Source organism: Amphiprion ocellaris, chromosome 5 (genome assembly GCF_022539595.1).
Source record: "Amphiprion ocellaris isolate individual 3 ecotype Okinawa chromosome 5, ASM2253959v1, whole genome shotgun sequence".
Classification (NCBI taxonomy): domain Eukaryota; kingdom Metazoa; phylum Chordata; class Actinopteri; family Pomacentridae; genus Amphiprion; species Amphiprion ocellaris.
Genome location: NC_072770.1, coordinates 4,134,963 through 4,140,409, shown reverse-complemented (window position 1 = coordinate 4,140,409; position 5,447 = coordinate 4,134,963). Strand labels below are relative to the sequence as shown.

Below are 5,447 nucleotides of genomic sequence, written 5' to 3'. Positions count from 1 at the left end.
TCGTTTGATAAACAAATGTTTTAGAGATTTAAAAGACACTAAAGATGTTGTGAGCTTGGTAGTAGGTCATACATTACCAGTCAAAAGTTTGGACACACCTCCTCATCCAATGTTTCTTCTTTATTCTTTAGTACTTTCTACATTGTAGATACATATTGAAGACATGAAAACTATGAAGCAAGATGTATGGAATTATGCAGAAAACAAACAATTGTGAAATAACTTTAAATATGTTTTATATTTTAAATTCCTCAAAATTGCCACCCTTTGCTTTGATGACAGCTTTACAAACCCTTGGCCTTCTCTCAGTGAACTTCATGAGGTCATCACCTGAAATGGTTTTCACTTCACAGGTGTGCCTTGTCAAGGTTCATTTGTGGAATTTCTTGCCTTCTTCATGGGGTTGGGACCATCAGCCATGTTATGCAGAAGTCAGGTTGGTACACAGTTGACAGCCATATTTGACAACTGCTAGAATCCATATTATGGCAAGAACCTGCCTTCAGTGAGACTCAACAATGTAAATAGTCATGAAAAAAAAGATTCAGATTCAGAAAACTTTATTTGTCCCCAGGGGGCAAGTAAAAGGCATGTAGCTGCAAACATCACACCCTCAGTGTCTTATTATCATCTCAGGAGACTTTAATCATACATCGCTCTCTGCCACTCTCCCCACGTTCACCCAGTACGTGACCTGCCATACCAGAGACAATAAAACCCTGAACCTGCTGTATGCAAACATCAAGGATGCATACAGCTCCTCACCCCTCCCCCCACTGGGCCGCTCAGATCACAACCTGGTGAGACTGCAGTCCATTTACATACCTATGGTGAAGAAACAACCCCCCACCATCAGGTATGTGAAGAAGTGGTCTGAGGCGGCCACTGAGGTGCTGCAGGACTGCTTTGAGACCACAGACTGGGATGTGCTGTGTGGTCCACACGGGGAGGACATTGATGCACTGACTGACACTATCACGGACTACATTAAATTCTGTGCAGAGAACATCGTACCGACCAGGAAAGTACGGTGTTTCTCTAACAACAAACCCTGGGTGTCCCTGGAACTGAAGGCCCTGCTGAAGGAGAAGAGGAGGGTTTTTGGATCTGGGGACAAAGAGGAGCTGAGGAGGGTGCAGAAGGAGATAAAGAAGAAGATCAAGGCAGACAAGGCCAGCTACAGGACCAAGATGGAATCTCACCTGCAGGACAATAACACAAGGGAGGTCTGGAGAGACCTGAGATCCATCTCTGGTTACAGCAGAGGCCATGAGAGGGGAACTGCAGCAGGAGGCCAGGAGTGGACCAATGAGATGAATCTGTTCTTTAACAGATTTGACTCTGCTCCCACTCCTCCCCCCTCTCATCAAAGCACCGACCAGCCAGCTCCTTCTTCACACCTCAGCTCTCTACCACCAACACCACCAACAGCACCCCTCCTCCCATCCCCGTCTTCTACCACCTCCGGACTCCACATACAGCCCCATCACCCCTCCTCGTCTCACCCCCCACCACCACCATCACCCCTCCCCCTGCCACCTTCCCCCTGCCTCTCCATAACAGCTGATCAGGTGAGAAGTGAACTTAAAAAGATCAAGACCAGGAAAGCTGCAGGTCCTGATGGAATCAGCTCCAGACTCCTTAGAGACTGTTTATGGTTTATGAGTTGAGGAGTTGGACTGCCCTGGGTTCAAAGGTAGCCAAACCATTAATTGAGAAGGAGTGTTGACATTTTTGACCGGTATAGTATATCCATATATATAATGATACCATATATATATATATATATATATATATATATATATATATATATATATATATATATATATATATATATATATATATATATATATATATATATATATATATATATATATGGTATACTCTAATGGTAAACGTTATACTATATTCTAATGATAAAGTTTAGATAATATTTGTTCACAAGCTAAAACCAAGGAATTACTATCACAGCTCCATTTACTGATCTGAGAGAAAGTCTTGGGACACAAAGGGTTAAAAGGTCCTTATTTGGAGAAATGTCATTCAGTGATTTAAAAATGTTTCTATAAAAAAAAAAAAACACAAACTTTAATGCATAATCGGGGCAAACTAGTGGCATACACGTACATTTTAAACTTGGTGTTCATTTCAGTGGACAGAAGTAAGATTGGACAGCATTCTTTACTTGAGCATCAAAAAAGAAATACAACTTTGAGATTTCTTTCAGATTGCTTCATCTATTTGGTCAAGCTACCAGAGATGTTGGGACCAATAACTCAGATTTAAAAGAGATTGTCCTCGCTAATAATGGTTGTCAGTTTGAAGGGGAGACATATAACAGCGTGTCACTTCCATAACAGTGAGGGGATACTATGGATCTGAATTATCTGACTGTAACTCTCTTCTTGACCACAGATGCAGGTAATTCTTTTGAAACTGGCGTTTATTCTTCACAATCCTTGGAGTGATTTCATCTTTACACACACCCCAAGTTCACACCAAGATCACGCCAGGCTAACGCTGTGAGAGCTGCAATGTGCATGAACAGTAGAAGCATTTTAGAACAGAGTTCACAATAATGATAACTGTAAAAGAAACATATACACAAATAAACAATACCTCGTTGCACTGCCTGTCATGAAAGAGTGTCCTTAAAATCCGTTGAAGTCCATAAAGTCTCTCAAACACGTCCAAATCGGCTCAGGAAGCGGACCTGTCTTCTGGTCATGCTGTCCGTCACTCAAATCTGTAGCAGAACTAAAACATACAACCTTAGTTCCTACATAGAACCTCTTAATAGAACTTAACCCTTTTTACTGTTTTTAACTGAATGTACAATTTCATAAATGATTTATTAATTTATTTAACTCATTAAATTATAACCCATGAAATATTATTTATTACATTAAATTACAGCCATATGAAGTTATTTATTACCTGAACAACATTTAGACTGACTGAGAGGAAACATGCATATTAAAAAGTCAGGGTGTTGAGGAACAGGACAATTCAATTTATAAGGAGATTTTAGTGTCTATAATTTACTCTTCTTTGCTAAACCTTTGCCTGCATTTCTGTTATCTTGTGTGTTGCTTCACAGACTGAACTGTAGCATAAAAGAAGCCATCAAAAAGGCAAGATGTCAGTGTGGTGAGTTCTCTGATATTAGAATTGACAAAGATAAAGAAAATGAGATGGTACTTCAGCCATAACTTCTCAGTTATGCTGTAAACATCACAGCTTACTCATTGTTACATAACAGTAGTGGTAAAATATATATATATAGTTTTAGTATTTGTACTTTTGTATTCCCCTTATCTATTTATTTTTATTTTTGTTATGCTTTTCCCCCTTAACAGTGAAAATAGCAGAACAGAGCACCTGTTGTGTGTGGTAGATATGGACACACACACATACACACACATTTACACACTTTGAAGCATACACACCATCTGCCAGGAAGCAAGTCGTTCGAGTTTTTGCTGGAAGAGGAATTATGGAGACCACTGACATCTTGACCTGTGTAAGATCAAGTAGAAAAAAGAACATTTGATCTTTTGTCTCTGTCCAAATCAGATTTTTGTAATACAGAAAAACAGGTAGTTACTTGTAACATCAAAAAACAGCAAAAAATCAATTTTTTGTTTATTATTGGTCATTATAATTTCTTGGTGATTTAGGCAATACTTTTGAGATGAGTGCATGAACTTTAAAGTGTCAGGTCTGCTAATGCAGGCTCTGGATGGGGCCCCTCCTTCCCCCCTTTTTCTGTTTTCCTTTTTTGGTGTGCTTGGCTCTGAGGCGACGGCAGCAGGTGAGGACGATCCATGATCAGCAATCAGCAGAAGCACGAGCAGGTGGATCGGAGCCAATCAGAACACAACCTCTCTACAATATAACCTGTCTCCACTCATCGTTCGACGCCGGATCGTGAATGTCACTTGTCAGTTTTTGACTCATTCAATCTAGCTGCTGTTCTCTGAAGAACTCCTGTAACTCTGTTTCTGCTTTTCCCTAGTCTGGACTGCCACCCGCTCGTGCAACCATCCGTTCCTGGATCTCCCTACTCACCAGTTCATCGTTCTCCAACCAACCTCCCCTCTGGACATACACCTGGTTCATCTACCGCTTCCCCTTCACCAACTCTGATAAACATCCCCCCGCCTTTCACCTGCCGTCGCAGCCTGCGACCATCAGATCCACGCCAAGCAGCCTCCGACCATCCGCCTCCCTCGTAGTACCCCCGGCTCTCCTGCTCCCTAGAAATTCCTGCTGTCAGCAACGTCTCAGTCCGTGCATGTACAGACTAGGTTTAGTGTTGTTTATAGTTTTCTGTAGGTTTGTATAGTTCAAGTCCACCAGTGTGTGTGTGTTTTGTAGCCTTTGTCTGGTACACCGGCTTCATGCTTAATCTAATGTTTTGCTCAGGTTAGTATCATTGTTCTAGTGTTTCGTAGTTTGATTATCTGCATAGCTTTGTGAGTGTTGTCGCTCTTCCGTTTTTTGCGTTTTGTATTTCAGGTCTAGTTATTCCTGGTTCAGCTTAGTAGTTTTTGTATTGACTTGTTGAGTCTTAGTTCCGCTTCCCTGCCCAGGTTATACCTGCCGTGGGTTAGTTTTCTTGCACTTGTAGATTCTTTGTTTAGCCAGCCGCTAGACGCACTGTAGAGTGTGCTGCCTTTGTTACCTTGGTATTCAGATTCCAATTCCGGTTTAGTATTTCCGGTGTGATTTTGTAGTTCTTTTAAGAAATTCTTTCTGTAAATAAACTATTATTTCTGCATCTGCTTGTCTCCATCTCTTTCTTGCACCTGAGTCTCTGAAATCATAACATAAAGAGCTGAAAAGGAAAGCTCACACCTTTAGGGCAGGAAGACAGTGACTATTACTTTAAGAGCTAATCAGTACAAAGGAAACTGCACTGTCAGTATATCAGTAAAAGCTGTATGTGTATTGCTCTTGCTGAAAAAAAGACCTATAAAAGGCATTTTTTGCAAATTATAAAGGAAAGATTGCTGTACTGTCTGAACTGGGCAACAGTAGGTTTGAACATACCATCTAATGACCAGTTTATAGTTGGTTCAGAGCTGAATTTAGTAATAGACATCAGGGGCAGATGGATGTGTGTAACAATGTATATTCACAAGAAGCAATTATACATTACACCTCTTACACGCATAAACTGGTATTCATTAAAAAAAACCAAGGTTACTGCCACAAAAAACGTTTTTATTATCAAACAGCCTTTCACACACATTGGCCAAGCAGGTGTTGATGTAAACAAGAGGCAGGGATTAGAAAACAGTAAAGTAATGGTGATGAGCATGACCATGGATGTCTTTGCTTACACCAACAAAGAGGAACTGTTACTGAAAGTAAAAAACACAGGTTGAAATGTTTGTTTTTGTTAAGAAAAAAGTGACATGATAGAAGCATAACAAAGAACT

General features: G+C 40.5%; 2 long non-coding RNA genes across 2 annotated transcripts; one reads left to right on the top strand and one right to left on the bottom strand.

The window, feature by feature from the left end:
- Positions 1 to 1,890: 1,890 nt before the first annotated feature.
- Positions 1,891 to 3,663, bottom strand: LOC111563134 (uncharacterized). The gene is made up of 3 exons (XR_004846691.2): positions 3,450 to 3,663; positions 2,620 to 2,757; positions 1,891 to 2,529 (listed from the first exon to the last, which is right to left on the bottom strand). It is a non-coding gene; the product is annotated as an uncharacterized LOC111563134 (long non-coding RNA).
- Positions 2,752 to 4,783, top strand: LOC129348985 (uncharacterized). The gene is made up of 2 exons (XR_008601760.1): positions 2,752 to 3,943; positions 4,019 to 4,783. It is a non-coding gene; the product is annotated as an uncharacterized LOC129348985 (long non-coding RNA).
- The last annotated feature ends 664 nt before the right edge of the window (positions 4,784 to 5,447 follow it).